Genomic DNA, 27,908 nt, shown 5'->3' with positions numbered 1-27,908 from the left:
AAGTGCTTCTTATTGCATATGATACATGCACTATTATTTGATCATTTTTGAGTCATAGTCCAAGTCTTTTTGTACCTGAATAACATGTTGCCCAATCAGTCTCTCTTCCTGGACTCTGAAGTCTTTCATGGTAGATCCAGCTGGAAGTGACAAAAAGATATTCTTTAAAAAAAAAAAAAAAAAAAAAAAGGATGACACAGACAGACACAAGTTCTTAAACATTTTAAATGGTATGTGAAAAGCAAACAAAATTCAAAGGCTTATGGGGAACACTTAGGAAGGAAAGAATTACTGGGAACTTCATAAACGGTTAATTTTTTTTTTTTTTTTTTGAGACAGAGTCTTGCTCTGTTGCCCCGGCTGGAGTGCAGTGGCGCAATCTCGGCTCACTACAAGCTCTGCCTCCTGGGTTCACACCATTCTCCTGCCTTAGCCTCCCGAGTAGCTGGGACTACAGGCACCTGCCACCACACCTGGCTAATTTTTTGTACTTTTAGTACAAATGGGGTTTCACCGTGTTAGCCAGGATGGTCTCAATCTCCTGACCTCGTCATCTGCCTGCCTCGGCCTCCCAAAGTGCTGGGACTACAGGCGTGAGCCACCATGCCCAGTCTAATTTTTATTTTATTTTATCTTATTTTTTGAGACTGAGTCTCATTCTGTTACCTATGCTGGAATGCAGTGGTGCAATCAGGGCTCACTGCAGCCTCGACCTCCTGGGCTCAAGTAATCCCCCCTAATTTTTATTTAAGAAACTCAGTCTTGGTTGAGCGTGGTGGCTTACGCCTGTAATCTCAACACTTTGGGAGGCTGAGAGGGGTGGATTACTCGAGCCCAGCAGTTTGAGATCAGCCTGGGCAACACATTAAGACTCTGTCTCTATGCAAAAAAACAGAGTGAATTTGTGAAAGGCAATTTTTTCCACAGACTGGGGGTGGAGGGAATGACTTCAGGATGATTCAAGTGCATTACATATATTGTGCACTTTATTTCTATTATTATTGCATTGTAATATACAATGAAATAATTCTACAACTCATGATAATGTACAATCAGTGGGATCTCTGAACTTATTTTCCTGCAACTAGACTGTCCATCTGGGGCGATGGGAGAAACAGGCATTAGATTCTCATAAGGAGCGCGCAACCTAGATCCCTTACCTGCACACTTCACAACAGGGTTCATGCTCCTATAAGAATCTAATGCTGCCGCTGATCTGACAAGACATGGCGCTCAGGTGGTCATGTGAGCGATGGGGATGGGCTATAAATACAGATGAAGTTTCCCCTCACTTGCCCGCTGCTCACCTCCGGTTCTGTGGCCCTGTGGATGGAGACCCCTGCTGGAGTGCATTCGAAAGTATCCATCCCATACCATTCTTCAGACTCATCTATACTGCCGCAGTGGTCAAGTGTAGCACCCCTTAGCTTGAATGGCATATGCCTCGGCTGGCATTTCATCACAATCAACAGTAAGTGGTAGCTTGAGTCATTGTGAGGTCACTTTCTAGAAATCACCAGCATCCCATGTCACATTGGCAAATAGCTCAGCTCTGCTCCTTGGATAACCAAACCTATGCCCAAATCCCATCTGTGTGTGTCCATCTCCTGGTACCCTTCCTAGCATCAATTCTGTATTTCTAGGAGTCCAATCAGGAGATATAAACCACTCAGAAGTTTAAACTAAAATGGGCACAGTGGCTCACACCTGTAATCCCAGCACTTTGGGAGGCCAAGGCGGGTGATCGCTTTGAGCTCAGGAGTTTGAGACCAGCCTGGGAAACATGGCGAAACGCCGTCTCTACAAAAAACACAAAAATTAGCCAGGCATGGTGGCACATATCTGTAATCCCAGCTACTCGGGAGGCTGAGGAAGGAGAATTGCTTGAGCCTGGGAAGTGGAGGTAGCCGTGAGCAGAGATCGTGCCACTGCACTTTAGCCTAGGTGATCAAGTGAGACCCAGTATCAATAAAAAACAAAAAAAAGTAAAAAAATATATATGTAAATTTAATATAAAAAGTATTAATTGTAACAGAGGATCGGCGTAATTAGTGACACACTAGCACAAATGAAAGACAACTCTAGAGAATACAAAACTAGCAGAGGCCAGGCATGGTGGCTCATGCCTGTAATCCCAGCAATTTGGGAAGCCTAGGCAGGAGGATCGCTTGAGGACTGGAGTTGGAGACCAGCCTGGGCAACATAGTGAGACCCTGTGTCTACCAAAAAAAGAAAAAAAATTAAACAGGTGTGGTGGTGGTGCACACCTATAGTTCCAGCTACTTTGGAGTCTGGGGTGGGAAGATCCCTTGAGCCTGAAAAGTCTAGGAAACAGTGAGTATGGGTGGATTTTGGTGTACACAGAAATGGGGGAGCTGGAACTAATCCCCCCCCATATACCAAGAGACAAATTGTACCTGTTTTTACAATTATACTGTAGGATACATTATGTTCCGTGACAATGGTAATTTTTAATGACAGTTTTTAATTGAGTGGAATTACCATAAAAATAATAAAAGTAGCAGCTAATATTTACTGAGCTGTTACTAGGTGCCTATAAATACCATAAATTTTTTAATTCCCCATAACTCTTCCTTATTCCACTTAACCACTTTATCTTAAATTACTCATGCTTGCTTCGGTAGCACATATACTAAAGTTGGAACAATAGGGAGATTGGCATGGCCTCTGTGCAAGAACGACATGCAAGTTTGTGAATCATTCCATATTTTTTTTAAAAAGAGAAAAAAATTATATCCGGATTTTCACTGTGTGCATATGACCTTTTGTTTAGGTTGAATTATATCCAAAGATGGTATTTCCAGAAGTGAGAGTACTGTGAGTCACAGGGCGTGAGCATTCTTATTACACTTGATGTAAATCGTTGAGCTTTCAGGCATGGTGGCTGTCTGCTTATAATTCCAGCACTTTGGGAGGCTGAGGTGGGAGGATTGCTTGAGCCCAGGAAGTTGTGGCTGCAGTGAGACATAATTGCACCACTGCACTCCAGTCTGGGCAACAGAGTGAGACAGAAGGTTGACGGTTTAATAGAATTTTTCTGTTGACTTGAAGATATGGCCAGGACTGTGCCATATGAAAATTCTTCATAAAATATCTCATCCAATTAATGTTGGAATTGGGAACAGAAAATGTTTTGGTGACTATTTATTCCTTCACTTGCTGTTATAGAAACTATTGCCAGGGGGCACTTAACCAAAAGTGTCATCTCTGAGCTACTCACAATGAAAGGTGATGTCTGGGGCCCAGGTGTGTTGAGGTCCCCATGTCTGGGCTATGGGTGCTGAGTGGGACTTACTTGTCCATCCATTTTCTAAATTCCAGCACTGGGAAACTTGGGTTTATCCATCTTGATAAGAGATCATTTAAATTCCACCTGGCAAAAACCACAAATGGAAAAAAAGGCCATGAAACTACAGGCTAGCCCTTGTTCTCAAAAGAATATTTAGCTTAGGTGGTTCTGTAAAAGAGGAATCACATTGTTGAAAACTCATCGCAGGTCAGGTGAGATGGCTCACACCTATAATCCCAGGCCACTGGGAGACTAAGGCAGGAGGATATCCCGTGAGGCCAGAAGTTTAAGACCAGCCTGGGCAACACAGTGAAACCTCATCTCTACAAAAAATTAGAAAATGAGCTGGGTGCGGGGGCACATTCCTATAGTCCCAGCTACTTTGGAGGCTGGAGTGGGAGGATCAAAGTGGAAGCTGCAGAAGTAGAAGCTGCAGTGAGCTCTGATCCCACTGCACTCCAGCCTGGGTGACAGAGTGAGAAAACACACACACACACACACACACACACACACACCCATCTCAGTCTGCCCAGCCTTCACACACACACCCCTCATCTCAGTCTGCCCAGCCTTCACACACACACACACACACACACACACACACACACACACACACCTCATCTCAGTCTGCCCAGCCTTGACTAGTGAAAAGGGTCTTCTGGTTACAGAAGAGGTATGCTCTTTTTTAGGACAGGGAGGGACCAGCAGGCTTGTTCACAGCCTTTCCCTCATCCTCTGCTTAGTTTTCCAAGAAACTTCAGGTGGAAAGGGAGTCCCTGGGGAAAAGACCTAACTCATCAGGTTACCAAAGGAGAAATATGCATCCTTTGTCAATTAATAAATGGAACACCTGCCTTAAAAACCAGGGAGTTCTGCTAGGGTGAATCACTCCCTACAACTCTGACCTATGCAGGGAATGTAAAAACCTGGAGTTCGGGGACCTATAATATTGAAGGCCACATTGCAGATGTGGAGACCTTACCAAAGTACAGCCTTTCCACAAAGCACTACCAAACATCAGCTGGCTGTCTCCATGGGACACTGCCGTATCTCTGGCTCGTTTCCCCCGGAGATGCTCTATTCCAGCCTTCTCTTACATTTTGTATCCCGCACAGTTCCTGGCATAAGGACTTACAACATATCAGGCTGCTATGTTAATGGTGATCTACTGCAGATCCAACTTGAGATTCTGGCAGGGCGCTTTGTGTTTGAGAAATTAAAGGGGAGAGAATGGACCCAGCCTGCTGGAATATAAAAAATTTAAAGAAGAAAAAAAATTAAAATAAAATTTTCTCCTAAAGAGCACTCAAAAGCACACTCCCACCAATGCTAGATCTATTTATCTCTCTCTTGCTTTTTTTTTTTTTCTGAGATAGGGTCTCACTCTGTCACTCAGACTGGAGTGCAGTGGCAAGATCACTGCTTAATGCAGCTTTCAACTCCTGGGGTCAAGCTATCCTCCCACTTCAGTCTCCTGAGTAGCTGGGATTACAGGTGCATGCCACCATGCCTGGCTAATTTTTTAATTTTTTGTAGAGACGGGGTCTCACTATGTGGCCCAGACTGGTCTTGAACTCCCGGGTCAAACTAATCCTCCCGCCTTTGCCTCCCAAAGTGCTAGGATTATAGGCTTTAGCCACTGTGCCCAGTCTATTTATCTTTCTATAACTCATATATTAACTCTTCCTCCTTAAATCACCTCCTACCCACCCATCTGCAGGGATAGCAAACACAGGTCTCAGAGGGTCAGGCAACCTACAGGAGGGAATGAGGCCAGAGTAATGTGGGAGACCAGGGGGAACTGTAGCAAACTGCAAGGTATTCACTTCAATAATTCTTCAACACTGCGATGGTCAAACCAAACACAGAAACAGGAAGCCCAGTTCAGTCGCCAGCAGCCAATGTGGGATATTTGATCTACATGCTACAGGGCAAACTGCTTACGATAAATGACCTGGTCTCCACCAACCTGCTCTTCAAGTCCAGCCGCTCCTGCCCAACTCCCTACACTCTACTGACACGACCCACATTCACAGTACTCTCCTGAAACTTTGCTTGTTCACTCTTTTTTTATTTTCCCAATGAATATTTCTTTTTCTTTTTTTTTTTACTTTTTTTGAGACAGAGTCCCCTTCTGTCACACAGGCTGAAGTACAGCCGGATGATTATGGCTCACTGCAGCTTCCATCACCTGGGCTCAAGATTATTTTTTCTTTTCTTTTTTTTTTTTTTTTTCAGACGGAGTCTCGCTCTGTCACCCAGACTGGAGTGCAGTGGCATGATCTCGGCTCACTGCAACCTCTGTCTCCTGGGTTCAAGCAATTCTCTTTCCTCAGCCTCCCAAGTAGCTGGGATTACAGGTGCTTGCCATCATGCCCAACTAATTTTTATATTTTTAGTAGAGACGGGGTTTTACCATGTTCGCTAGGCTGGTCTTGAACTCCTGACCTCAGATGATCTGCCCACGTCGGCCTCCCAAAGTGGTGGGATTACAGGTGTGAGCCACCATGCCTGGCCAGTTTATTATTTTTTCTAGAGACAGGGCCTCACTATGTTGCCCAGGCTGGCCTTGAACTCCTGGGCACAAGCAATCCTCTGGCCCCCACCTCCCAAAGAGCTGGGATTACAGGCTTGCACCAACACATCAGGCCCTAATAAACACTTCTTGAGCTTCTACTATATACCAGGCACTATAATAGGTGCCCAGGAAACAGCAGTGAACAAGGTATAAGAGTTTCTGCCCTTGGCCGGGCGTGGTGGCTCACGCCTGTAATCCCAGCACTTTGGGAAGCTGAGGCCAGTGAATCACCTGAAGTCAGGAGTTTGAGACCAGCCTGACGAACACAGTGAAACCCTGTCTCTATTAAAAGTACAAAAATTAGCGGGGCATGGTTGTGCATGTCTGTAATCCCAGCTACAGCTACTCGGGAGGCTGAGGCAGGAGAATCACTTGAACCCAGGAGACGGAGGTTGCAATGAGCTGAGGTCGTGGCACTGCACTCCAGCCTGGGCAATGAGAGTGAAACTCCGTATCCAAAAAAAAAAAGTTTCTGCCCTCACAGAGCTTATAGAGTAGCAGGAAATTGATAGAGTTTGAAAGTCTGTCTCCTCCAAATCTCATGCTGAAATTGAATCCCTAATGTTGGAGGTGGTGCCTGGTGGGAGGTGTGTGGGTCATGGGGGCAGACCCCTCATGAATGGCTTGGTGCCCTCCCCAAGGTAATGAGTGAGTTCTCTCTCTACTAGTTCACGTGAGAGCTGGTTGTTTAAAGAGCCTGGCACCTCCTCCCCTCTCCCTTGCTCTTCTCAACAAGTGACATGCCGGCTCCTCCTTCACCTTCCGCCATGGGTGGAAGCCTCCTGAGGTCCTCACCAGCGGATGCTGGTACTATGCTTTTTTTTTTTTTTTTTTCTGAGACAGGGTCTCACTCTGACACTCAGGCTAGAGAGCAGTGGTGTAATTATGGCTCACTGCAACCCTGACATCCTGGGCTAAAGAGGTCTTTTTACCTTAGCCTCCCAAGTAGCTGAAACCACAGGCATGCATCAGTGCACCACCATACATGGCTATTTTTTTTTTTTTTTTTTTTTTTTTGAGCAGAGACAAGATCTTACCATGTTTCCCAGGCTGGTTTCAAACTTCTGGGCTCAAGCAATCCTCCTGCTTCAGCGTCCCAAAGTGCTGGGATTACAGGTGTGGGCCACTGCTCCCAGCCTGGCACCATGCTACTTGTATAGTCTGCAGAACTGTGAGCCAAATAAACTGTTTTTCTTTATAAATTACCCAGCCTGAGGTGTTTCCTTATAGCAATGCAAAATGGACTAATCTAGGAATCACAGGCCAACACTTACCAGACTACGATGAGCACATGACAGAAGTACAGAGTGGGACTGAAACGTTCTCCAGGGGCTTCTTGTTGCATCATAGAGAGTGGGGTGAGACATCTTGGCTGAGGCTAAAAATGAGCAAAGATGAGAGTGAAAGAGTGATGATGGAGGTAGGGAGAGGGTCTCCTGAAGGACCAGTAAAGTCCCCCAAGGAAACTAACATTCCTTGTGGCTGGAGGGTAGGGATTTGGGGAGGGTGGTGCAGGATAAAACTGGGAAGGTGAGCGGAGACCAGCTCTTACCAGGCTCTGTGGCCAAATTAGTTTGGACTTAAAGGCAATGGGCAGTCACCAGCAGGTTTTAATCAAGAACTATTTTGACCCAAATCTGCCTTTTAGGAGAATTCCTCTGGCTTCAGTGAATAGGCCGAAGTGAGCAAGCCTAATAGTCAGGAAGACAATTGGAGGCCCTCACAATAAACCAGTGTAAAAGAGAATAGGGCCGGGCATGGTGGCTCCTGCCTGTAATCTCAAAACTTTAGAAGTCCAAGGTGGGTGGATGGCTTGAGCCCAGGAGTTTGAGACCAGCCAGAGCAATGTGATGAAACCACATCTCTACAAAACACAAAAATTAGCTGGGCATGGTGGCTCGTACCTGTGGTCCCAGCTACCCCAGAGGCTGAGGAGGAAGCATAGCTTGAGCCTGAGAGGTTGAGACTGCAGTGAGCCAAGATCAAACCACTGTGCTCCAGCCTGGGCAACACAGGGAGACTGCCTCAAAAAAAAAAAAAAAAAAGAAAAAAAGAAAAAAAGAAAAAAATCCCATTCTTCACTTATTAGTGCCCTAACAGTCTCATGAGAACCTTGGTGACACAGTGAATTCAACTGTCATTGTAATTCAGCAACCAACACATTTAAGTTTGTGTTTGATTTCCAATAATATCAGCTCTGTGGATACAAGAAATAAGGAATTGTGTTTGGGCTATCATGGACACTCTCTGGATCTTAGACCATGACTTACGCTGAGAGGTAAAGACTTGAGCTTTTTGTTTTTCTCTCTGTAAGTGCTCAAGTGCAGCGGTCCCCAATTTTTGGGGGAGCAGGGACAAGTTTTGTGAAAGACAGTTTTTCCATAGACTGGGGGCAGCGAAGGTCACTTTTGGGATATATAAAGCACATTATGTTTATTGTGCACTTTATTTCTATTATTATTACATGGTAGCATATAATGAAATAATTATATAACTCACCATAATGTAGAATGAGTGGGAGTCTTGACCTTCTTTTCCTGCAACTAGATGGTCCCATCTGGGGGCGATGGGAGACAGTGACAGACCATCAGGCATTAGATTCTCCTAAGGACAGAGCAGGACAGATCCCTTGCATGCACAGTTCACAACAGGGTTTGTGCTCACATGAGAATCTGATGTTGCCACTGATCTCACAGGAGGCAGAGATCAGGTGGTAACGTGGGGAGCGGCTGTAAATACAGATGAAGCTTCACTCGCACACCCTCTACTCACCTCCTGCCATGTGGCCCCAGTATAGGCCTGTGACCCAGGGATTAGAGGCCCCTGCTCAAGTGCATCCAAAAGGATTCTTCCCACACCAGCCTTCATAGTGGTCAAGTGCAGCAGCCACTTAGCTCCCAAGGCATGTGCCTCAGCTGGCATTTCATCACAATCAACAGTAAGTGGTAGCTTGAGTCATTGTGAGGTCCTGGAAATCAACAGCATCCCATGTCCCATTGGCAAGGAGCTCAGCACTGCCCCTTGGAAAACCAAACCTATGCCCAAATCCCAGTTGTCTGGGTCTATCTCCCGGGACCCTTCCTAGCATCAATTCTGTATTTTCAGAGTTCTAACAAGAGACATAAACCACTCAAAAGTTTAAAGTGTTAAATTTAAAATAAAAAATTATTAATTATAACAGGGCAACAGCATAAGCAGAGATTGGCTACCAAAAAGTAAAGAGAACGCTAGAGAATACAGGACTAGCAGAGGCCAGGCATGGTCGCACATGTTTATAATTTCAGCAATTTGGGAAGCCAAGGCAGGAAGATTCCTTGAGGCCAAGAGTTTGAGACCAGCCTGGGAAACACAGTGAGACCCTGTCTCTACCCAAACAAACAAACAAACTAATAAAAAAAAAAAATTTGGGTGTGGTGGCACACACCTATAGTCCTAGGTACTTAGGAGACTGAGGTGGGAGGATTGCTCTAGCCAGGCGGTCAAGGCTGCAGTGAACCATGATTACGCCACTGCACTTTAGCTTGGGCAACAGAGGGAGACCCTGCCTCCAAAAAAAAAAGAGTATAGGACCAGCTGATATAACAAGCAGTAACTGTCCCTACTGTCCCAACGCTGAGATACCGTGATCAAGGAAAAGACTCCCCACTAGGGCTGAGATCCAGCACCCCCTTGGAGAAGGCACAGTCACAGGTAATTCAATAGCAGAATTGCTGCATTACCACATGGTCGAACATGCTAGCAATCTGCCCTCTGGAATGTGCTGAAAATTCACCCTCTGGGGTGCTAGATTAAGCTATTAATGAACAGTTGTCTCACTACAAATCCACCCAGGCAGGTGCAGAGAAACTGCTGGTCACTGGGTGCTGCTGAGCACCGTGCAGGGCAGCAGCCCGGTGCTGGAGAAGCTCAGTGCCTGTGGAGATTTGCACACAACAACCAGAAAGAAAAGCCTCTTACAAGGTCCCTCTAGTACTATGTACTGACAACATTTAATCATGTACCAGCTGACAGAGCAAGCATTTAAGGAACCCACCTCTATGTTTGCAGATCAGGCAGTGAAGGGTGAATTTGGAACTGATGGGCAGTCATTGGATGGATAGCTGGTACATGACATATTTCCCTCTACCAAGAAAGAAAGGGAAGAGAGAAAAGAGAGAGAGGACCAGGCATGGTGGTTCCCACCTATAATCCCAGCAGTGTGGGAGGCCAAGGCAGGTGGATCACTTGGGTCCAGGAGTTAGAAACCAGCCTGGGCGACATAGTGAAACCCTGTCTCTACTAAAAATAAAAGCAATTAGCTGAGTGTGGTGGAGTTTGACTGTAGTCCCAACTTCTCAAGAGGCTGAAATAAAAGGATCATGAGTGTCTGGGGGTTCGAGGCTGCAGTGAGCCATGTTCACACCACTGCACTCCTGCCTAAGTGACACAGAGAGATCATGTCTCAAAAAAAGAAATGTTGGTGAAAATGTGGAGAAATTGGAACCCACATACATTACTGGTGGGAACACAAAATGGTTTAACTACTTTGGGTGTTTCTTTTCTTGTCATTTTATTTATTTATTTATATTTTTACTTTTTTTGTCTGACAGAGTCTCACTCTTTTGCCCTGGCTGGAATGCAGTGGTGTGATCCTGACTCACTGCAACCTCCACTTCCTGGGTTCAAAAAATTCTCCTTGCCTCAATCTCCCGAGTAGCTGGGATTTCAGGCATCTGCCACCATGGCCAGCCAGGCTGGTTTTGAACTCCTGACCTCAAGTTATCCACCCGCCTCGGCCTTTCGAAGTGCTGGGATTACAGACGTGAGCCACCGCATCTGTCTTGTCATTTTAATTTGATTTTTCAAAAACCGAGACAGGGTCTTGCTATCTTGCCCAAGCTGGTCTCCCTTTACTCGTAGGCTCAAGCGATCCTCCCACCTCAGCCTCTCATGTAGCTGGGATTACAGGTGTGAGTCACTGCACCTGACTGGTGTAACCACTTTGGAAAACAGTTTCTCAAAAGGCTAAATGTACAGTATCATAGAATGCAACAATTTCTCTCCTAGATATATATCCCAGAGAAATAAAAATGTATGTCCACACAAATACTTGTACATGAATCTTCATAGCAGCATTATTCATAATAGCCAATACATGGAAACAACCCAAATGTTCATCAACTGAAGAATAAACAAAATGTGGTGTGTCTCTACCGTGGAATACTACTAAGCCATAGAAGGAACGAAATACTGACACATGCTATGACAGGAAGGAACTCTGAAAACACTGTGCTAAGAGGGAAAAAAAAGCCAGCCACAAACGATCACATATTGCACAATCCTATTTATATAGAAGGTCCAGATTAGGCACATCTATAGTGACAGAAAATAGATCAGTGGTTGCCTACTGGGAACACAGAAGCATGGCGGGGAGTAAGCTAGTGGCTTACTCCCCACCATGTTCTTAGCTAGTGGCTAAGAACAGTGGATTTCTCTATAGGGTAATGAAAGCTTCTAAAATGGATTGTGGTGATAGATCACAGCTCCATGAATATTCTAAAAACCACTGAATTGCATACTTTGATAAATAAATTGCATGGTATGTGAACTACATTTCAATAAAGTTGTTATATAAAAAAAAGAAAATAGCGGACTGGACACAGGTGGCCCATGGCTGCCTATAATCCCAGCACTTTGGGAGGCTGAGGCAGGAGGATCACTTGAGGACAGGAGTTTGAGATCATCCTGGGCAGCATAGCACAATCCCATCTCTACAACAAAAAAATAAAAAATTTAGCTTTGCATGGTGGTGTACGTCTGTAGTCCAAGCTACTTGGGAGGCTGAGGCGGGAGTATTGCTTGAGCCCAGGAGTTTGAAGCCACAGCGAGCCATGATCACACCACTGCATTGCAGCCTGAGTGACAGAGTAAGATCCTGTCTCTAAAAAGGAAAGAAAAGAAATGCAAGTTTTTATTACTTTGTGAGAGTAACCAAGTTTGTAGAGAAACAGATAAGAACAAGAGCAATGAATGGTGAGAGTGAGAGGCTGGTTAGGCTCATTGCTAGCTAAGGTACTTCTGAAAAATTCATTAGTAAAATCACAGCTCTGGGGGTCAGTCAGGCAGTCAAATGATGAATGTTAAATGCATTACAAATGCCCATCATCTTTCTTTACATCCCTTCTAATGAAAAATTCCTAAGTGCCTAAATAGCAAGTGTTCTCAAATGATAGCAGCTGTTTATTAAATAAATAACATCTCAAATTTTAAAAAACATGAGTCAAATATTATTTTCTTCCTCCCATTTTACAGGTGTGCAACCTAAACAATAGAGAATTTAATTTTTCTAAGTGGCAGAGCACTGATTTAAATCCTATCACTTTGGCCTCAGAGTTTGTGCTTTATTTTACTTTATTATTTTAAAAGTCATCGTTTTTAAAACCAAGAGACTTATGCAAAATTCTGCGAGGATTCAAAACAAGCCTCTTGCTTTTCCTGACTGTGGGTGCAGGCAGGGCTCATGCTGCATTTTGTTTACTTATAATTGGATGGAGACATGTCTTATGCTTCAGCAGGATGGAGCATTTTATATGTTGTTGAATATTATCTTAGGATAGATGTCTAGAAATTCAGTTAGTGTGCCAAAAAGTAAATTTTTTTTTTTTGAGACAGAGTCACTCTGTCACTCAGACTGGAGTGCAGTGGTGTGACCACAGCTCACTGTAGCTTCAACTTTCTGGGCTGTGCAAGCAATCCTCTAACCTCAGCCTCCTGAGTAGCTGGAACTACAGGTGTGTACCACCATGCCCAAATAATTTAAAAAAAAAAAAATGTGTAGAGATGAGGTCTCACTATATTGCCCAGGCTGGTCTTGAACTCCTGAGCTCATCTGCAACAACATGGATGAAACAGGAGGATATTATGTTAAGTGAAATAAGCCAAGCACAGAAAGATAACCATCGCATGTTCTCACTCACTGGTGAGAGCTAAAAAATTAACACAACTGAAGGATGTTTTACCAGAAGGATGGTTACCAGAGGCTAGGAAAGGTAGTGAGGTGCATGGGGGGATAGTGCGGATGGCCAAGGGGCACCAGAAAAGTTAGAAAGAATGAATAAGACCTAGTATTTGCTAGCACAGAGGGGAAACTGTAGTCAAAAGTAATTTAATTGTACATTTAAAAGTAATTAAGAGGATATAACTGGATTGTCTGTAACATAAAAGCTAAATGCTTCAGAGGATGAACCCCATTTCCCCTAAGGTGATTACGACTCATTACCTGCCTTGATCACAATAGCGCATGGAACTCATAAATATATACACCTATTATGTACACACAAAAATTAAAAATTAAAAAAACAAAACAGAGAGAAAGGGAAACTTCCACCATCAGCCACAGGCCCTGACACTCTCCTTGTCCTAAACTCTTGGAGCTAAGAGATGCTGATGATGGACTCTCTAGTCCCCTTCCTGGGGTAACACACTCTTCCTTTCAGAAGTCCTGAAGAGTGTTTGACCTCAGGGCAGAGGACTTGATGACTCTCAAAATTTTATGCAGTTCTCTTCAACAGACCTCATATTTGTTACTTGTCAGCCCAGAACATGAGTTCTCAGCCCTAGAAGAATGTGACCCACACTGCGTAACTTGACAGGCAGCCTCTCCTATTGAGCCTCACTATTTTTGGAACACAGCTACGCTTTCCTGATCCCTTGGGCCACCCACCTCCACTTTCACCACTGATGGGTCACACAAACACTTGCCACCAGCTGACGCCCCAGTGAACCATGCCCTACCTGGGTGAAAGAGGCCAGGAAGGCCGGGGACTTCCCTATTACCAACAGGTCGTAAAGGCTACATTGGCTGGGACAAAACTCCCATGGAACCCTAAACGTAAACCAGCCAATCTTGAACTTTCTAGTAAGAGTCAGGAAAAAATAAGTCCCAGGTCCATATTCAGGCTTTTAGAAGGCCTCCAGCTTCAATCTCTTATGAGGGTCCCCGAGCAAAAGGTGCGGGGGGCAGAGTAGTCACGACCTATGCCATAGCCTAGCAGAAAAGCTTCCAAGAAGAAAACACAATAGTATTGACCTGGGCCACTTGGATTCTACCTCCAGAACTTGCACAGGAAATTACAGAAACCAGTAATTTACTTAACAACAGGAGCTGACATGGGAAGATATATAAAGAAGCAGAACCCGAGACAGTGGAAAAATCACATCAGCACAGAACGCCTGGAGCAGACCTTCTTCTGTGTAGAGGCAGTAAGATAGCCCACTCCCTAGAAGACCCGTGGGGCTAGGGTCCTGAAAGACTCCACCAGATTCTTTATAACCCTGATACTACCTTAAGCAAATCTCCATTTCTTCCTGTAGCTTGAGTGAGTCTCTGGTTCCTGTAACAAAAGGAGCCTACTCGATGGCCAGCCTCCAACACTACTAGTATCAGTTAACCCACTTCCTTTCCAGTAGAATTTCATTAACAATGTCTACATGAACAAGCCTTTCCAAGGCCTCTTTCTAATAAAGGAGACACTGGCCAAAGTTGAACATCTCTCTGTTAAGATTTTTTTAATTGAAACGTTGTGTTGCACTCTTGCTGGGTCAAACCTTATTAAGAGGCTGGACCTCTTAATTGGGTTTGACCCAATAAGGTTGAGAAACAAACCTTATTAAGAGGCTGGACCTGTCTAGAATGGCAGCGCCACATCAACCTGGGGCACTTCATTTATTTCCTGATTAAGCCAGAAAAATAACTCACAGCGCTTCTCTAACAACCAGTCAGAGGCATCATTTTAACATGTTACTCCAGCATGGGGATTACCTTGCCTTACCAGTTCCCTTCCTCTCTCCAAAATTATTTTGAATATATAAATGCAACTGAGTCTTAAGAAATTTGTTCTATCATGGGAACAGTCAGCTGAATAAAAAAACTACATAAAAAAATAAAAAAAATTATTCTATCTGTCCTTGACCTTAGTTTAATTCAATGCCCAAGAAACGAGACCATAATCCCTGAAAATAAAGGGGGAAAAGAGTTAACTTGCTCTTCTGAATGCCATGAAATTCATAAAACTAACAATCTTACAAATCACTTTTACTACATTCCAATGTATCCTCAACAATCTGCATTTTACAAAGGTATAGACTAATATTACAGTGAAATGTTAATTTTAAGGGGAAAACATCCCAATAAAAAGGCTCTTGGTTTCACTGACCTATGATAGCCTTCGCCACCATATCAGACACTTCTGGGATGTCTTCATTAACAGGGACACACAACATCTGAGACGTAACCCAGTGCAGGGCTCTAAAGGGAGAGAGACAGTAAACAAGCACTCCAAGGACGAACTGTGACCATTCGTTTTGTCACCTCCTTCAGTTTAGGGAAAGCTTGAGGCATCATTGACCACTCAGACAATCCCAGGCCCACACACATCACCCTTCCAAGTACTAGAAGGTCAAATGACGTGACAAAGCAGCTAGGATCCTAAAATGAGACTTCTCTTCTGTACTTATCACAAGAATGGAAGGTCATCTTGCTGACTGAAGTGACGTTATGCAGTGCTACCAAGACTGAAATGCACTCAGTATTTGAAAGTGACCATTTGAGAATTGGCTGCTGCCTGTCCTCTCACTGTCTACTGTGTTAATGTCCTTTTACACTCAGTCCTCAACTTCTTTTTTTGTGGGGGATGGAGTCTCACTCTGTTGCGCAGGATGGAGTACAGTGGCACGATCTTGGCTCACTGCAGCCTCTGCCTCACAGGCTGAAGCAATTCTCCTACCTCAGCCTCCCGAGTAGCCAGGACTACAGACGTCCACAATCAAGCTCAGCTAATTTTTGTACTTTTACTAGAGACGGGGTTTCACCCTGTTGGCCAGGCTGGTCTTGAACTCCTGACCTCAGGTAATCTGCCTGCCTTGGCCTCCCAAAGTGCTGGGATTACAGGCGTGTACCACCACACCTGGCCTCAGCCCTCAATTTCTGAGGCACACTGCAGCTTGTGTAAGAAGCCACGGGCAGGATCACCATGGCTGAATCACTGTGTGTTTCCTGGTCCCACCCTAACTGCACTCCAAGTACCCTGCTGCAGGCCTCCCCTCTTGCTTGGTTACTGCTTTCATTCTGCATCTTGGTCCAGCACCCCTCTGGTTACTTCTGGCTCCTGACCTTGGGCTCCACATCTCCAACCTGCCCAGTATCAACTCCTCACTTCAGCTGTGAAACTTCCAATACAGATCTAGCAAGTACCAGCCCCTTGCTGGAACCTGGGACTCCGAGTCCCCTCTCCTCTTAAAACAACTCATCAGCTCAGCCTTGGCCCTGTTCCCACACTTGGGTGGTCTCTTCCTCAGTGTCCACTGCAACTGGACTACAGAGTGCTGGGGCTCACCCCAGCGAGCCTGGAAGACTGGGTGCTGTGGGAAATGTCATCAATCCAACGCTAGTGAAAGATGTGACTGGGGAATGCTGAAAAATGCGCACCCCTGAGAGGAATAAGGAAAGATGACATCCACTGACTTGTTATTTTTTTGAGAAGGAGACTTGCTCTGTTGCCCAGGCTGGAGTGTAGTGGCACGATCTCGGCTCACTGCAACCTCCGCCTCCTGGATTCAAGCCATTCTCGTGCCTTAGCCTCCCAAACAGCTGGGATCACAAGCGTGCGCCAACACGCCTGGATAATTTTTGTATTTTTAGTAGAGATGGGGTTTTACCATGTTGCCCAGGCTACTCTTGAACTCCTAGCCTCAAGTGATCCACCCACCTCAGCCTCCCAAAGTGCTGGGATTACAGGTGTGAGCCACCAGGCCCAGCCGACATCCCCTGCCTTGATACAGATATTCACAGCTTCCTGCTTGAGGAAATGTTAATGGACCAAGAACACAGTCCCCCTATTCCTTGGAGATTTCAGAAATTGAAAACAATCTCAAACACCAAACACAACTTACCAAAAGCTGCCTTGAGGGAGATGGATTGGTGAGGTCACCACATTCCTCGTCTTTCTGACACCACAGAGCAGCTTCCACTCTAAGGAAGCAGAAACATGAGCTGTTGCTTTCTCTTAAGGTTTGAAACTCAGGTGCCTTATTTCCCCCAATGTGTTCTTCCATTAGTAGGTAGTAAGTATAAAGCAAAACAAAATAAGTAACTACCTGATCCTCTTGGCAAGATCTTTCTTCTCATCATCAGTGAGCCGAGATCGTGCCACCACACTCCAGCCTGGGCAACAGAGCAAGACTCCCTCTCAAAAAAATAACAAGTCAGTGGATGTCATCTTTCCTCATTCCTCCCAGGGGTGCGCATTTTGCAGCATTCTCCAGTCACGTCTTTCACTAGCATTGGATTGATGACATTTCCCATAGCACCCAGTCTTCCAGGCTCACTGGGGTTCTGGACAGAACACGTATTTATAGAGATGAGTCATGATGTACTTTTCAATCTGATCCATTATCTTCTCAACTCTTTCTGGAGGCAATGAAATAGCCAAACAGACAGAAAAGCTCAAGAGAGTATATATACTCCTTGTACTGGTAGTAAGTAAGCCACTCCTTGTACTGGCAGTAAGCCTAAAAGTACTCATAAATTATATTAATCCTTCAGGAGAGTAAAACCTATCCATTAATATTATTTCCAATATCCAGTGTTGCAGGATTTTTCCTTAGCTCAGCTAAAGACGGGGTCCTTGTTCGTCTCAAGGCCACAAAAACTTAGGCTCGCAGACGGTTTGAATAGTGAGTAAGACAGGGTTTTATTGGGACTCTCACAAGGCCAGAGTCCCTGCTACAGTGCTTTCCGCCAGCAGCTAGGATCCTGGGTTTTACACAGTAAGAAGAGGTGCCAGGCTCCTCCCCGCTATCAATGGCGCAAACTTCCTGAAGTTCCACCCCAGTGCACAGGCCGGTTGGAGTTTTTCCGGGGAGCTCCACCCCACTACACAGGCCGGTTGCAGTTTTTCCAGGGACCCTTTCCTACCTAGCAGTCTCACCATGACCATCTCATTCTTTTTGCTATATCTACATATTCTTAAATAGATTTAATGCATGTTTTGATAATTTACGTATTTTACAGACACTTCTATTTATCTAAACCACTGAACATTTCTGGTGGCTTTATAACATTCCATTATATTAACTGACTTATTCCACTCTCCTCTGCCACTGTGCATTTGGGTTGCTTCCACTCTTTCACTGTTGTGCGTCATAGCTATAAATAATTTTGTAAGGACTATCTTCTTTTGGGTGACTTCTCTGTGATACATTTCCAAAAGTGGCATTAACCACTTAATAATAATAAACAACGTTATAGTGCTAAGTATCTATTGCTAGCCACACTCCTCAGAAACTCAGTGCACACTGTCATTAACCATGTGTATGCGCTTATTTCCCTATGGCCCTTACAACATTGGGCTTGATAATTTGTATTTGATTTTACTGATTTTACACGCAGAATATACGTATTTATTCCCCACTTTCTGCCAAAGAATATTTAAAGTCTATTTAAAAGATAAATGCAGTTCAGCACAACAGACTAGAAAATAAAAAGAATAACAAATAACTGTAATCCCAGTGCTCTGGGAGGATGCAGCTAGAGGATCGACTGAGCCTAGGAGTTTAAGACCAGCCTGGGCAACATAGTGAGAACCCACCTCCAGTAAAGATAGATAGATAGATAGATATAGAGATATATATATAGATAGACAGATTATGATATTTTAAAATTTTTTAAAAAATTTTAGGCTGGGCATGGTGGCTCACGCTGTAATCCCAACACTTTGGGAAGCCAAGGCGGGCAGATCACGAGGTCAGGAGATGGAGACCATCCTGGCTAACATGGTGAAACTCCGTCTACACTAAAAATACAAAAACAAAATTATCTGGGCGTGGTGGCGGGCGCCTGTAGTCCGAGCTACTCAGGAGGCTGAGGCAGGAGAATGGTGTGAACCTGGGAGGCGGAGCTTGCAGTGAGCCAAGACTGCACCACTGCACTCCAGCCTGGGCGACAGAGTGAGACTCCATATCAAAAAAAAAAAATCACACATGGAGAGAGGCCTAAAGCAGAGCCACAGATGACAAGACAGAAATGTTCTCCTGGAATATGTCTAAATTAGTCAAGAGTCAGCCCATACATCTGTCTCTAACTAAACTTTTTAGCAACCGTCACTAAGATGAAAACAGTTACATAATTCAGGGTTCAAAAGATGAAAGCAAACAAATTCTTCAGGTGAAATTCTGACACCAAAATCAGAAATTTCTCTCAAGGGTTCTCACAAGGATGTCACAGTAGAAGAGCACGAATAAGGCTGAGAACAAACCCCCAGGACTGGCTGTCACAGACCTCATCTACACAGGCCATTGACATCACACGCCAAGCGCCGATACATCCTGTGGAAGCCCACAGCAGTCTGACCGTCTGGCTTAACTCTAAAAGGATGGCAGGATATGGGGTCAGAGGCAGTCACCTCATTCCCTCAGTGAAAATGGCCAAGCACTCATGGCACTTTGTGATCACCTTGACTGCAGCCCTAATCACTGTCAACTAGTTACCCATATACATGCCATTTGGTTGAATTAAAATTGATCCCTTTTACCTTTAGTAAAGTTTAGATATTTCACTGTACTAAGCTCTTATTTATATTCATGACTTCCCATGTTTTTTATTGCACAGATTTTTAAAAAGTTAATACTATTAAGCCTTTTATCTGGTCATTAAAAACAATTCTTTTGGCCAGGCGCAGTGCCTCACACCTGTAATCCCAGCACTTTGGGAGGCCGAGGCGGGTGGATCACCTTAGGTCAGGAGTTCAAGACCAGCCTGGCCAACATGGCAAAACCTCGTCTCTACTAAAAATACAAAAATTAGCTGGGCGTGCTACTGCACACCTGTAATCCAGCTACTCGGGAGGCTGAGGCAGGAGAATCGCTTGAACCCGGGAGGTGGAGGTTGCAGTCAGCCAAGATCACGCCATTGCACTCCAGCCTGGGTGGCAGAGCAATACTCTGTCCCAAAAACAAACAAACAAAACAAACAAACAAACAAATTTTTTGTAAGTTTTTAATTTTATTTCTCTTTTTATTTTATTTGTTTTTTAATATATAGAAACAAGGTCTCACTATGTTGCCCAGTCTTGTCTCAAACTCCTGGGCTTAACTGGTCCTCCTGCCTTGACCTCTAGAAGTGCTGGGATTACAGGTGTGAGCCACTATGCCCAGGTAAAACAATTTTTTGATAGTTCAATTTTTGCTCCTCTCTACAGCTGAAATACTTATCCAAAGGTACTGTTCATATATATATATATATATATATTTTTTTTTTCTTTTCTTTTCTTTTTTTTTCCCCCAAGACGGAGTCTCGCTCTCTCACGCAGGCTGCAGTGGTGTGATCTCATTGTAACCTCTGCCTCCCTGGTTCAAGCGATTCTCCTGCCTCGGCCTCCCAAGTAGCTGGAATTACAGGCATGAACCATCATGCCCAGCTATTTTTTTTTTTTTTTTTTTTTGAGACAGTCTCGCTCTGTCACTCAGGCTGGAGTACAATGGTGTGATCTTGGTTCAGTGCAACCTCCACCTCCCAGTTCAAGTGATTCTCCTGCCTCAGCCTCCTGAGTAGCTGGGATTACAGGCACCTGCTACAATGCTCAGATAACTTTTGTATTTTTAGTAGTGATGGAGTTTCCCCATGTTGACCAGGCTGGTCTGGAACTCCTAGCCTCAACTCATCTGGCTGCCTCGGCCTCCCAAAGTGATGGGATTATAGGCATGAGCCACCATACCCAGCTCATATCCTAATCTACTTTCTTCTCAATTTTTTCATGTCAAGCTCTTTAATTTGGCTGGAATGTAAGGTGCATGGTATGAAACACAGAACGAAAACTCTATACAAGTGTATCTGTCATTACCATCAGCAGTTAGTAAAGCACAACCTTGTTCCCCCTCGTCCTCCCAGGTGTCATGTAACTTGCTCCTGATAAATTAAATCTATTTCTGAAATCTCTGGCTGATATCACTGTTCTGTATTTTCATTTTTTACCCAAATCTCATCTAGGTGTGATGACTTTCATTTTAGAATGTATTAAAAACTCTGCTGGATTTAGAAACATCCCCGCTTCACAAATTCTTGCTTTTTACCCCCTCACAAAAAAATCATATGGTATATTTGTTTCCTTGTTTTTCTATAATAAATAATGTAACACTGTAATTCAAATGATATTTTAAGTGTTTATACTGACCTGCAAAGTATTTCTTTTTTTTTTTTTTGAGACGGAGTCTCACTCTGTTGCCCAGGCTGGAGTGCAGTGGTGCAAACTTGGCTCACTGAAACCTCCGCCTCCCAGGTTAAAGCAATTCCCCTGCCTCAGTCTCCTGAGTAGCTGGGACTACAGGCGTACGCCACCACGCCTGGCTAATTTTTGTATCTTTAGTAGACAAAGAGTTTCGCCATGTGGGCCAGGCTGGTCTGTAACTCTTGACCTCAAGTGATCCGCCTGCCTCAGCCTCCCAAAGCACTGGGAGTGTGATGACTAGGTTTTCACATGTGAGATATGCCTCACTCAAACCTTGTTACAACACTGGCACATTGCCCGTCGGATGTGAACAAAGACAAAAAAAGACCCTCACGCTCATAAGGGTGGAACTTGCTGTGACAGAGTTCATCTTGGCAGTGCTTGCTGAACACTTCCTGAATCCGGACTTCACTCATTGTGAGAGTCTCACAGAGAGAGGTTCTTCAGGTGAGGGTTATTGTCTTTAATTTCTTCTTCTGGAACACACTGTGTTGCCTTCTCCAAAACATCTGCAACCTCTAACGAGTCCTTGCAGAAGCCCTGAATGCTATACATATTTCCCTCCTCCACCAATTTTTGGCTGATCTGCTGCGAGCCCTCAGTATCTCCCAGTGCTTGCTTATCTTCTTCCACAGCCTCCTTCAGCTGCTCTTCTAACTTGACTTCTTCCATGAGTATCTCGTCCATAGAGGGAGTATCTGTCCCCCATTTGGTTTGGATCCACATCCTCTTCCAAGTGCTGGCAACTGTTCTTTTGTTTTGTAGCTGTGTGCAGAACTGAGGAGAAGGCCTGGAGACAATGCCAACACCGGGAGACCGCGTGGCACCAGCCTCACGCATAGAGCCGCCGTGGCTGCCCCGGGATGATGATTTAAGTTTCCCCTCGCCTATCACTATATGCTTCTATGAAATGTTTTTAATTATTTTTATTCCTTCAGCATAATTAGCAAATACATCTTTTATCTACTTTTTTTCCTTATGACTTACAGATTCTGAGAGCTCAGAGATATTTCCACTGCCTCACCTCTCATCCTCACTGCTTCTAGTTTTAAAATTAGGTCCTGGGTTGCTACCCCTGCTGAAGTTCTCACAATAATTAAAGCCTATTTGCTGGTTAAAGTTGCTTTGTTTTGGATACATACTTCTGTTCTTCTTACATTAATTACACAGCAGGGCAAATTACTCCTTGCATAAATATATAGTTTAGAATAATGAAGTCATTTTAAAATATAGAAGGACACTTATCTTTCTACTTATTCTGGGAAAGATCATGGAAATGAAGATACAGTCATGTCTTAAACTGTATATTTTTTGTCCTCATTCAGGTACAAGGCTTTAAGTACATAATATATAATCAGTATCACTTTTTTTTTTTTTGAGACAGAGTTTTTTTGCTCCTGTTGCCAAGGCTGGAGTGCAATGGCGCAATCTCGGCTACCTGCAACCTTCGCCTCCCAGGTTCAAGTGATTCTCCTGCCTCAGCCTGCCTAGTAGCTAGGATGACAGGCGCCTGCCACCACACCCAGCTAATTTTTTGTATTTTTAGTAGAGACAGGGTTTCACAATTCTGGCAAGGCTGGTCTCGAACTCCTGACCTCAGGCGATCCACCCACCTTGGCCTCCCAAAGTGCTAGGATTACAGGCATGAGCCACCGTGCCAAGCTCAGTATCAGATTTTTACAGAAGGACTGGCTAGAAAAAGAACAATGAAACAAGCAAAAGGTGTTATGTTGTGCTTAACTGCTTCCTGAGAAAAAAGAGCTTATTCAGAATGACTACTAAGAAGTCTTGTTGTAGAAACTGAATTGATTGCCCTGAAGGGAGTATTAAGGGATTAATAAAAATTAAAAAAATAAAAATAAGAGAAACCCAAAAAATGGGCACTCCAGCCCATTTTAATAATAATAATTATTATTATTCAAGTTATGTTGTACATATTAGGTTTTAAAATTTAAAAATTTAAAAATTAAGCTTTATTAATTTGGCTCATCAATTTAAATTCTTGCTATGATGATTTGTAAGAACAGAAAAGTAGCTGGTGACAATCATATGTTCAACATAAAAGGATTTTGTGTTAATGACATAGCTGCCTGTCTCATTTGCAATGGAAATATCTTGTTTAAAGGACCTATAGAGGTACTATAAGAGTATACATGTTTTAACATTAAATAGCTACTAAGAATAGCAAGAAAGAAAACAGAGCAAAATAAACAAGCTTCAGAAAAGTATTAGCAAACAACAATATTTGCTGAATAGCACTGGGTGCAGTGGCTCACACCTGTAATCTCAGCTCTTTGGGAGGCCAAGTTGGGAGGATCACTTGTAATTCAGGAGTTCAAGACTAGCCTGGGCAACATAGGGAGATCCCATCTCTACAAAAACTAAAAAAATCAGCCAGACATGGTGGTGTGCGCCTATAGTCCCAGCTACTCAGGAGACTAAGGCAGGAGGATCACTTGAGTCTGGGAGGTCAAGCCTGTGGTGAGCTGTGACTGTGCCACTGGGCTCCAGTCTAGGAGACAGAGTAACACCCTGCTTCAAAAAAAGAAAGGAAGGAAGGAAAGGAAAGAAAAAAAGAGAGATGTGTTGCATAGTAAAGCATTACACGGAAATACCGTAGTGGGTATGAAAATTATGTAGGTGCTGAAATTTAAATTCTAAAAACAGAAAACATCTAAGTGTAGATAAAGTGTTTCTTGATAAAGATAAAATGGCTTAAAAATTTTAAGGCAGGCCGGGCGCGGCGGCTCACGCCTGTAATCCCAGCACTTTGGGTGGCCGAGGTGGGCGGATCACAACGCCAGGAGATGGAGACCATCCTGGCTAACATGGTGAAACCCCATCTCTACTAAAAATACAAAAAAATTAGCCAGGCGTGGTAGCGGGTGCCTGTAGTCCCAGCTACTCGGGAGGCTGAGGCAGGACAATGGCGTGAACCTGGGAGGCGGAGCTTGCAGTGAGCTGAGATCACGCCACTGCACTCCAGCCTGGGCAACAGAGCGAGACTCCGTCTCAAAAAAAAAAAAATTTAATGCAGTTCGGAAAAGATTTTTCTGGAGTTGACCCATATGCTGAAAAGGCTGCTCACTGCCAGCATATACAGGGATTGGAGAAAACAGAAATGATGTGGGAAAAGATGTGGGCAAGAGCGGATCACTCTTCTGGATCTCAGAAATTTTAGAAAGTATAATACTGTGGGATGCAGTAGGAACAATTATCCATTTATGGCAAGGCTGCCTGGGCAGTTTTTAAACAGGTAAGAATGAATTCTCATATTGCACAAGCCCTTAGGATACCATCTAGAAAGTTTAGTTGGTGGGAATAACATGAATTTAAAGTTTTTAAGCAGTTGTGATAAATTGAGTACAAAGGCTATTTTATACTACCACATTCTTCGCAACGTCAGCGGAACTGCCCCAAGAAATTTATATGATTACCGATCTGAAGTTAGTTAGGCTGGTTCAGGTGTAAAGAGGGTTTATTTTCTTATTTGAAAGGACGTTAACTTGCAGCCAAAGGCCAAAAGGGCTTCTCCAGGGACATTCAGTTTAAAACATCTCTTTCATATACAGTATGTGCAGACTTCATGCTGGACACTAAAGATACCTGAGATACATGCACAGGACTTGGCCACCTAACCATGAAACACATAGTGTAGAAATGGAAAATAGGTGGCTTAGTGGCTCTTCAAACAGGAGAAATCTGAGGCCATATCCAGGTCTCTGATACAAACTAGTGATGCCTTACAAATAGGCATGGTGATATTTGTACTAGTTAATTACCTCTTTACTTTAGTACACTAATTTAGAAGTCTACTACATTACTACAGAACAAGAACACATCACAATTCTGAGCAAAAGAAAAACATCAAATCCAAGTTAAGCAATTTTCTAAAACATATTATTATACAGCATATATGCTTAAGTACTACAATATACATATTCTAAGTTAGTATAGCTATCCCGTCAACATTTCATGTGGACTCAAGAATAAATACAAAACCTCAGTTTTTAGTTCTGATAAAAATGAAAGACGTATGTCACATGAACTCTGAATTTTTCCATATTAAGGATATCTATCATGGTTCCTAACTTAAAAAAAAAAATCAATAACAGCTCACTTGTTTTAACCCCAAATGTTTTACTCTAGAGAGAAAAAATACCTAGAGAAAGACAGCTAGTTACTTACACAGTCTAATTACATTTCTGAAGGGCGAGAAAGCAAGCTTTTCTCCTTTACAAACTGAATTCAATATCTAAAAATTATTTCAACACAAGTCCACTGCTTATTAGCCTAGTGATTACTGACCCCAGCTAGAATATAGCTAAACAGTTAAACACCCTGCTGCTTTTCTAATTTCCTTTTTCTTTCTAAGACTTCCTTACTGCATAGAAGGAACTTTTGGAGCTAATTCTGAGTTTAATGGTTATAGAATGTTACAACAGAATTAATCCCTATTTACAAAATGAATTCCTTTACAGGCAGTCTTATGAATTATTGCCACTGAAATTATGGGTCAGAAATTATGGATAAAAGAAACAGGTGTGGAAGTCACAACTACTTGACACTGGCAAAATCTAGCTGTGTAACCTTGGACAAGTCACTTATTCTCTTTGGCTCTCAACTTCCTCATCTATAAAATAAAGGGACTGAAACTCCATAGTTGCTAAAGTCCCTTTCATTGTCTAAATTCTGTCCTTTCTCTAACTGAATGAAAAAATTCAAAATCAAAATACAAAGAACAAAACAGAATTCAACAACAACAACCCTTAAAATTACTGCCACTGGCCTAACAATGGTCACACAGAGTTAAAGGTCTACTATGGCAGTTTATACTATTTACAAGGTCACAAGTCAAAAAGGCCTGTTACTAAAAGCACATAATTCAAGTGGCTTCAAGGTCAGAATTTCTACACAAAGATGATCCAAACACCACTGAGTTGCAGTGGATAAGTACTAACCTGAGAGTTGGGTTTTAGCTTGATTCAGAGGCTTTTCTTAGGTACGTAATTTAACATCTCTTGGTCTTGATTTTCTCCAGTATAAAATGACAAGGTTGCACTATATTATCTCTAAGACCTTTTCTCAAACCAAAACTCTATGTTTCTATGTGGTTATTCTCAACCTACCCTTTTGTAATGCATCCCTTCCAAAAACACCTTGGTCTGTTTATAGATTTCTTGGCCTGTCTTGTGGAAGGTCTTGAGAAAGTCTATGAACTCCTTAGACACTCTATCCGTTTCAATGCTAGTTCACCGGTTTATGGAAGGACTGGCTTTTGCTTCCTGAATTTCTGCTGGGAAAATTAAACATAGAAAGTTTCATGACATAAAAGATCCATGCATGGAATTACTTTAAGTATCTTACCTAAGGTTATTTAAATTATGTTTCATCAAGGTTAAACTTGAATTTAAATCATTTGATGTTTGAATGATTGGACAACTTTCCTTAAAGTAAACTAAATCTGTTTTACAAGTAGGAAGTATGAGTAGACAAAACTACATTATCTAAAAGATATTCCTACTGAAATAAAAGTTGTTCTATTAGTATTTTCTTTGCCAAAATCTACCATGCTTTGATCTATATATTCAATCATGAACACTGAAATGGCACCACTAGGCTTCTCAAAGACTGCTGGAGTTTATAAAACTAGTCAACAAATAGAATAACAATCAATAGAAGCACTGAAATGTTAGATGACTTATAAATGTTAGACAACCTTTCCAAATCCCATTTTACTTGACAAAAAGGCAAAGGTTAATGTGTTTATGTGAAGACTCACAATTATTTACCCACCATTTCGTTGGTGAGTCATACTGATCAAAGTGAAAGAATGCATCCAAAGTATTAATAGCATGATGAAGACAACAAAGCATACAATGAAGAGACAAGGGAAACATGCACTACACTATCCCACCGGCTGGGCAGACAATTCTTTCCCCTCTTCAGATAAACACACTGAAAGGAAAATGGGACATTTACACAAGAGAGGTAAGGATGTTGTAACAGGCAGTAAGCGCTTTCAGAAAGTATGAACTACCACTTGGTCTTTGACCACATTCTAAGCCTCCTGATTTTGAACTATGCTCTCCAATGTTTATAAGGAATTTAAGTTCCCCATATCCCAATGATTTCCTAAAAATAATTTTTTAAAAAGGTATGTTTTATTTGATTTTTTTTTTTTTTTTTTGAGACAGAATACTGCTCTGTTGCCCAAGCCGGAGTGCAGTGGCAAGAACTCAGCTCACTCCAACCTCTCTCTCCTAGGTTCAAGCAATTCTCCTGGCTCAGTCTCCAACTAGCTGCAATTACATGTGAGTGTCACCACACCCAGCTAATTTTTGTATTTTTTTTTCTTTTTTTGAGATGGAGTCTCACTCTGTCGCCAGGCTAGAGTGCAGTGGTGTGATGTCGGCTCACTGCAACCTCCTCCTCTTGGATTCAAGCGATTCTCCTGCCTCAGCCTCCCAAGTAGCTGCGAGTACAGGTATGATGCCATCATGCCCAGCTATTTTTTGTATTTTTAGTAGAGATGGTGTTTTGCCATGTTGGTCAGGCTGGTCTCGAACGCCTGACCTCAGGTGATCCACCCACCTCGGCCTCCCAAAATGCTGAGATTACAGGCATGAGCCACTGCATCTGGCCAGAAAAAGTATGTTTTAAAGATATTAACCTGCCTATTCTACAGTTTCTTAGAGTAATTTCTATTTTTTTTTTTTTTTTTTGAGACGGAGTCTCACTCTGTCGCCCACGCTGGAGC

General features: G+C 43.1%; 1 long non-coding RNA gene and 2 other non-coding genes across 4 annotated transcripts in view; 2 read left to right on the top strand and 1 right to left on the bottom strand.

The window, feature by feature from the left end:
- Nucleotides 1-27,908, bottom strand: part of LOC112134402 (uncharacterized) — a 109,553-nt gene that overhangs the window by 25,321 nt on the left and 56,324 nt on the right. Inside the window, exons 14-22 of one of the 2 annotated variants that reach the window (XR_008527404.2) lie at nucleotides 26,278-26,444; nucleotides 17,022-17,259; nucleotides 16,818-16,896; nucleotides 8,661-8,856; nucleotides 8,388-8,492; nucleotides 7,163-7,266; nucleotides 4,446-4,554; nucleotides 3,317-3,394; nucleotides 76-140 (exon numbers count right to left, since the gene is read on the bottom strand). This is a non-coding gene — a long non-coding RNA (uncharacterized LOC112134402). Of the gene's footprint in view, nucleotides 1-75; nucleotides 141-3,316; nucleotides 3,395-4,445; nucleotides 4,555-6,925; nucleotides 7,058-7,162; nucleotides 7,267-8,387; nucleotides 8,493-8,660; nucleotides 8,857-16,817; nucleotides 16,897-17,021; nucleotides 17,260-26,277; nucleotides 26,445-27,908 lie in introns of both variants that reach the window. The other variant, XR_010140647.1, reaches the window with a different exon arrangement.
- LOC112134449 (U6 spliceosomal RNA) lies at nucleotides 2,630-2,733 on the top strand. Its single transcript, XR_002915877.1, has one exon. It is a non-coding gene; the product is annotated as a U6 spliceosomal RNA (small nuclear RNA).
- LOC112134530 (small nucleolar RNA U13) lies at nucleotides 21,357-21,455 on the top strand. The gene has a single exon (XR_002915940.1). It is a non-coding gene; the product is annotated as a small nucleolar RNA U13 (small nucleolar RNA).

This window comes from Pongo abelii, chromosome 6 (assembly GCF_028885655.2).
Source record: "Pongo abelii isolate AG06213 chromosome 6, NHGRI_mPonAbe1-v2.0_pri, whole genome shotgun sequence".
NCBI classification, from domain to species: Eukaryota; Metazoa; Chordata; class Mammalia; order Primates; family Hominidae; genus Pongo; species Pongo abelii.
Note: the sequence above shows the minus strand (reverse complement) of the source record. Positions and strands in the feature narration are given on the sequence as shown.